The sequence below is a fragment of the Ailuropoda melanoleuca genome, chromosome 20 (genome assembly GCF_002007445.2).
Source record: "Ailuropoda melanoleuca isolate Jingjing chromosome 20, ASM200744v2, whole genome shotgun sequence".
NCBI classification, from domain to species: domain Eukaryota; kingdom Metazoa; phylum Chordata; class Mammalia; order Carnivora; family Ursidae; genus Ailuropoda; species Ailuropoda melanoleuca.
The window spans coordinates 25317630-25324905 of NC_048237.1; the positions used below are offsets into that span (position 1 = coordinate 25317630).

The window sequence follows — 7276 nt, forward strand, 5'->3', positions numbered from 1 at the left end:
ATGAATGTGAGTATCTGGGGTTGGGCACATTGCTGCCCTAAATAAAATTGTGGTTTTGTTAGTAAGAAAAGGCAAGCGAGGGATGGAGCTTCAGAAGAGCAAGCCAAAAATTGTGCCCAGGTTTTTTATCTGCATGGCCAGTGCCTTTTCCCCATTGCTTAGCAGATCTTATGACAGTATTTATTGATGCAGCCAGAAATAATTTATACAACTGAGACATAAGAAAAGTCCCGGTCAACCACATTTTACAAATCTCAGATAAGCTCCTGGTAGCTCAGTGCAGAATTTTAATGTCACAACTGTGTGATATCTAAGTGCACAAGCCCATAATTCCTTAGGATTCTTCCCATTAAAAAAAATCTGTATTAGTTATTTTGACAAGCCGTTTTGTGGAGGGTGAGAGTAAAAGTCCGTTTCAGAAAATGTTTGTCCTGAAATCTCCCCCAATCTTTGAGTACCTATTGCCTAAGGAACACATTCTACTTCGTGAACAGATAGGTGTTTGGTGAGAGGTTTATAAATATACTTTTTCTGGTTTCATTTATTTTAAGAGGATTTTTTCACCTCATGACAGTCATTTGGGGCTGACAATGTTACCATGGTAACCATGCTCCAACATGCTGGTGGCCAGTGAATACCGACCCTCGGCACCTCGGCACCGGTCACCACAGCGCTCACTCCCTTCCCGAAGGAAGCTTTGCTCCGAGCACATTCCGGTCAAGGAGTCCCCCCCCCGGCGGTGGTTCGGGACTGTCGCAGAAATCTGGCCGGACTTTTCTCCCGGGAACCAGTCGAAGGGTTCCGGTGAGAATCCAGAGCCGCCCCACCTCTCTGCGGCTTGCCTTTCCGCTGTGACAGATCCGGGCGAAACGTCTTCGTTTCCTCTTCAGCTGCATTGCTCGAGTTTGGAAGCTCCGTCAACGCAACACAGGAGGCACTGAGGGAAAATTCTGGATGTGAATGGACATGCCTTCCCCAGAGGCAAAGAAGTTTGTCAAGTACTTTTCAAGCTCGTACTCTATGGTTTTGAAATAAAAATGCTTCTCTCCTGAAAGGGAGGGCGATGATTTAATCTGGGCGGGCACTGGGGGCTTAAAGATGGGGCCAAATCAGAGTCCAGGGGTCTCAGGCTGCGGCAGGACAGTGGCAGATGGAGTTCGCCCCTCTGCTCCATCAAGTGGGGGGCCCCCTCCCTCCGGCGAGGTTTCCTGCAGGAGAAAGGGGGGGGCTTGTTGGAAGGCGGCTTTGAAACCCAATGCTCTTTGCCAAGAACTAACGGACTGTCTTCCACGTGCTTGACATCATGTTCAGCACGGTGACCAGAGAAGCCAAAGCGAAGCCTCCACGGACCTAATTTGGCGTCAGTTTACCTGCACGTGAGAAGATCTGGAGGCGCTTATTTTACTGTCCGCTGTAACGAAGAAAAAACCAAACAGAAACCCTGCGAAGGTTCACTGAGACAGCAGTCGGTCACGAAAAAGGAATTTGAACCAAGATAACGCTCGTTACATTTTATCCACGTGTGCCCGCCACAAACGCGAGTTCGCCTTCCGCCCCTACGTTCAGACTTCACCAAACCAGCCGAGACTTGGTGCGGTTCAAAGACCCCGCGCACAGACGCACGTGCACGCGCGGACCTCTTCTGCTAACTCGAGGGTACCGGCAGCACCAAGGGACTCAAGGCCAGGGGAAGCATTGCACCTTCTGACCGTCTTTGTTCTGGGTGTGGAGAGGCCGACGCGTGTTTTCCTAAAGTGGAAATCCAGGGGAAAACGTAATGGAAGAAATGGCTCCCCTGTTTCTCGTAGCAATAGCTAGCCTTCATGAATGTTCTCGGAGAGGATTTCGTTGACGGCTCCTTAACGGTCCTATCGGGTCAATGTGATTATAATATCCATTTTACAGTTGTGGCAGCCGAGGCACAGAGAAGTTAAGTGACTTACCCAACATCACACATTATACCTCCGGTGTGAAATTATGGACACCCCGTCCCTGTGTCCTCTCCCCCAGCTTCATGGCTCAGGGTCCTCTAAGCAAAATGCCACAGCAGGAACAGGAGAGGAGATCAGGTGGGGAACACAGAGGGAGGCTCTTCAAGTCAAGGCAAGCACAGTGTCTCCAAGGCCAGGGCAATTTCTCCTCAGGGAAGTATTGGTCAAGCTTCCCAGCCTCAGGCCTGCCCAGGGTTTCGCGGCTGCCAGGGTCACATTGCTCAACTCTCTGCAGGGGTGCCGCAGCCCTGGAAGGAAGCCCAGGCTGTAGGGCTGCCAGGCCCCGCTGGTCTTCCACTCAAAGACAGAGGAGAATGTCATTCCTGGGTAAATGCTCCTTCCAATGACCTTTCTGAGATAAGTCTTGTCTGTTTCAGTGTCTGCCCTCCTCAGTGTATCTGCTCCGGCTCCAAAAAGACACGTCCTCTGAGAGCCCACCAGGTCTCCTGATGGGCTTGGGTACGGGTGACCGTGTGCTCCTGGGGGTGGGGGTGGTAGAGTCACCCCCACTCTTGGTTTTCTGCAGTGATCCAGGCCTTACTGACAGTCTGTGACGCCCAGGACCGACTGGCTTATTAGCAAACTGCACTTCTTTTTAATTTATGCTGCCTGTTATCCCTGAAGAGTAAAGCTCTGTCTAATCCAAATGATATATGGGAAATGTTTGTGACTGTGATGTCACTGTCTGTTGTTGGAAATTAAAAAACAGAGAGGACATATGCCAACACCTTCCTCTGGGATTTCTTTACCTGCCTCTCAATACAGTAACAGAGCCTCTTAGATCTCAGACCGTTCACCATTATCATTGGCCGTCAAGACGGTGAACACCTCTCACCCGAACGCACGCGTTCTCACAGTCATTTGGTTTAAAACTACATGGGTAGTTTCAGGAAAAGGGATGACTAGATTAAAAAACAATCTTGTTAATTAAAGATTTATTTGAGAGAGAGAGAGCACGAGAGCAGGAGGAGGGGCAACGGGACAGGGAGAGAGGCAGACACCCTGATGAGCTTGGAGCCTGACCTAGGACTTGGCTCGGAGCTCGACCCCATGACCCTGAGATCATGACCCCCAAGATCAAGACCTGAGCTGAAATCAAGAGTCAGGTACTCAACTGACTGAGCCACCCAGGCGCCCAACTAAACTTTCTGAATCCAGAGTCAAGCCTTCTTGGTTAAACCTATAATATAATAGACCTACAAGGTCTCTTAGGCTTGCTTGTCCCCCGCTCCCCCACAGGAAGATTGCTTTATAATGGTGAGTTTGGTAACTCGCAGTGCTAGACTGGCCTCAGTCACTGATCCACAGAAGGCAGGAAGGCAGCAGTGAGAAGAGCCAACACATTCCGGGACTCATGTCACACTGACCCCCACACCAGGAATGACTGCCACCTGCCTCCCTGAAGCTCTGCCCACCTGCTGGTGCCGTCAAGAACTATGTTGCTTTTGTCATTTTCACTCATTGACGATAAAATCCACCACGGTGACAGCATTTCAGCACAAGTCTCTTTCCAGTCATGCTGGGTATAGACACCCCAGCTCTTGAGGAGAAACAAAAGTTCATTTGCCTTCTCGTGCAAGGACCAGAGAGACAGAGATTTCTCTTAATGATCTGTTGAAATATTTGTATATACTGAAAAAAAAAAAAGACAACTAACAGTCCATTCTCTGCTTGGTTTCCCTCGAAGAGTTCTCATGATCTGGGAACCAAGAATTAACACACTTCAAAATAAGCAATAAAAGTTCTAGTGCCAGACTCAGAAGCAGATGGTGGGCTTGCCAGGGTTGGAGGGGGAGAGGGCCAGGTGCGCTGCTTAGCGGCAGGGTGAGGCCTTTGGGAGCCCTGAGTGGGCACGCAGACAGAAGCATCCACAAGCAGGACACCCCGCCAGGGAAGGCCTGTTTCCTTCCGTGCTCTCCCCAGGTACGGAGGCATCACCTGCACGAAGAGTTCTCAGGACTAGGTCCCTATCCGTCACTCTCCATCCACTCTAGTGACCTGCACGGTACATTGGGTGGTCTCTGACTGAAAAGGGCTGAGGCCGGGAGTTGGGATCTAACCCTGGAGGACCCCAGGAGATTTCCTTCAGGCTATTCTAAGCAGGAAGTGCCCGGGACACTCACCTCCCCCAAGCAGCTGCGAGGCATGAAGGGAGAAGGCAAGGAATGGAGAGGCTTAGAAGGCAGATGTGAGTAGGACCACAGTGGCTCTGGACCTGGGTCAGTTTCATGGGTCAGACCTGCTGCCACTGCCCCCTTACCCTTGTGCTGGGGACAAACTACGAGAAGTCTTCACAGCCAGGAGCTTCTGTATGTGATACCAGTGTATCTATATGTTATTTTTACCCGAAATAAATGCAACAGATTGAGGTTCATTCCCCCTTGCTAGAACTGTTCACTTCCTTGCCCGGAGGACTTCATGCCTTCGAGTCCGCACCAGGAGCACCCTGGCTTGTCATCTGCCCCCTCCCCGCACCGTGGGAAAGTGGCCCCAGGAGGAGCAGAGAGAACGCACAGCACCAGAGGTGACTGGAAGGAGGGCTACCTCGAGGAGACTTCTAGTCTAACTCTGAGAACCTAAGGAACTGTGAAGGACTCAAAGAGGGAGCTGAGATTCAAGATCACTGGGTTTTGTTGTTGTTTTTAAAGATTTTATTTATTTGAGAGAGACACAGTGAGAGAGATCATGAAGACCGGGAAGGGCAGAGGGAGAAGCAGACTCCCTGCTGAGCAAGAGGCCCGACATGGGGCTCGATCCGAGGACCCTGAGATCAAGGCCTGAGCCGAAGGCAGATGCTAAACCGACTGAGCCACCCAGGTGCTCTAAGGTCACTGGGTTTTAACTGCAGTTGAATCAGACTCAGACAGGATGGTCTTAGTCTCCAGAAGGGACAGCCTGGAGGTCATGAGAGCACTCGTCACAGAAGCCTTGTCTGCAGGAAAGCTTGCCGCTGAACCCCTTCTGGCAGTTCAGCCATGCCAGCCTGGCCACAGCCTTCACCAGACCTAGTGGTACACCAGTGGCTGTCACCATGGCCCCCACCGAATTCAGCACATACTCTCCCATCTTCCAAGGGTGTCCCCCTGTGCCTCAGTAACATCTCGCTGGCTTCGTAGCAGTTGTCACACACCCCCTCAGGCACTGACCAGGTCTTGAATGAACAGAAGCCCTCCCCACGGTCCCGGCAGTGGTGCTTGGGGCCATTATCTCTGAAGGATGTAGCTGGCTTACTGCAGCCCCAGTAGGCAGGGCGAGCTGGTCGGTCAGCCAGAAAGTCCCAGCACCGGTGGGCCCATGGCTAAGCTCAGACACCAACTGAGACATGAAGTTCATCCCATCCAAGAGGCACTAGGCAGCCTGTTGTTGACCTTCAAAAAATCCACCAGCTGCAGGCATGCAGACACAGTCTCGGTCTGCACCCAGGTATCCCCATGATCTGGGCTCCCCAACCAGGCTTGCTGGCTATGATAGATGGCATCACAGTTAGGACATTCGATCACATACCCAGACCAGGCACATTTTTTGAGACCTATCCAGGGGGAGTTGGTGGAAGCAGACATCCTGGGCCCTCGGCTGGCTTCCTTGCCTTTCTCACAGCAGGCCTGGCAGGTATAAACACGGTTGTCATGCCGCTGGGAGTACCTGCAGTGGCCCTGGCTCCATAAAGTACTCCTTTCCTAGGATTCATGCAGTCCTTATATCCAGCCCATGGCCGAGGCCCAGGGAGGAGACTCCAAGGTGCCAGGGAGAAGGGGTGGGGGTGCAAAGCCTGCTGAAGTGGGGAGAAGTCTGGGGGAGGGTTGCGAGTCCTCGTTCCCTTGTAGTGAGTGGAACCGGAGGCCTCAGAGAAGCCACCCAGCTTCTGGAATAGGTCCCAGATGAGCTTTTCTGGCACCTCGAGGGCTGATCAGAGCCCAGCAGACGCGTGTGCTCAGTGTCCTGGAAAATGACAACAGCAGCGCCTGGCGTGGACAAGGGGACATCCAGGCCACAGCAGGCAGGGTGGCCGTGAGGTCCTTGGGGAAGTACTTCAGATAAGCTGCAGAGGCGCCCCCAAGGCCCTTGAAGGGGTCATGACGCAGCCCATTGGCACCAGTTCCAAGGACGGCGAGGTCTGAGGTGGCCAGGCCCCGCAGCAGCAGCGGTGTCGTCTGGCTGGGACTCCCTCCGCATCTGTGACTCGGGCTCTGTGGCCTGGGTCGTGCCCTGCCCACACTCCCGCGGTGCAGGGCTCCCGGGCAGGCGAGGTGTTGAAGGCTTCCCAGACATAAAAGAAAGTGCGGTTGAGGTGTGAGACTTTCCATCAGCAGTATTTCCGAACACGGAAACCACCTTCCAGGGCTGCCCAGGTTTGCAGTCCAGTTTCCTAACAGTTCCCCTTACTGACTACTGGAATGTGTCTTCCTTTCTCTCCGCTTGGAGGAAGCCCACAACTTTCCCAGTTGTCTTCCTGCTCCTGGTCTCACCCTGTTCTTCCTTCAGTATCCCCTGGACCTTAGGGACATGGTACACAGGAAGGGGGCGTCGCCCTTTACTACCCTTCCCAGGTGACTCCTCTCGGATATCTGCGACACAAGTTGATTTCACAGGTCCCGCCACGCTCTGCCTCACACCTGGTCCTGGCCAATGCCCCTTGGGGCCCTTGCTGGGGTGGCTAGGGGGTGTGGCCGGGTTGGAGTCCTGTTGGCTCAGGCCTTCTCAGGTGCTCCCGCCACCAATGGTGCTCTTCCCCACAGAGGAAGCACTGCACACGGCAGCACCCACCACACCGAAGAGCATGGTCAGCCCCCCGCCCCCTGCAGCCTAACGTTCCTGGCACATCAGCGGGCCGTTGAGGCCCTTCTCTGCTGGGGGAATCTGGGCACTCAGCCTCAGATCAATAAGGAAACCACCCACCACAGCCATCCCTGCGCTTTCCCGGGAGTGAAGACAACGGCTTTGAGTCTGAAGGCTGCATGGAATTGCCACAGGGTTCTGAGCACCTTAAAACAAAACAAGCACAACCCTTTGTGGTCCTGTTAGAATACTCACAGATGTTCAAATTTTAAATTTTCTGCCTCCAAGACTCCTGTACCAGTAGCAACGTCGATTCAATTTGATGTTTCATCCTCCAGAAGGTATAGGCAAATAGGGGGTCAAAATGAACTTGAAAGGGTCTTTTATGGCTTCGAGAGATCGGGTTCACTGAGGTGGGCTTATCCGCTGGGTCGCAGCCACAAGGTTTTGGTAATGAAAGAGAGTGGTCAGGAGCTTTTCAATATAATCCAACCTCAGGTCAATATTTC

The 7276-nt window shown here is 52.7% G+C and overlaps 1 pseudogene; it reads right to left on the bottom strand.

Moving 5' to 3' along the window:
• Nucleotides 1–4829: 4829 nt before the first annotated feature.
• Nucleotides 4830–6896, bottom strand: LOC105238823 (annotated as a pseudogene).
• Nucleotides 6897–7276: the final 380 nt, after the last annotated feature.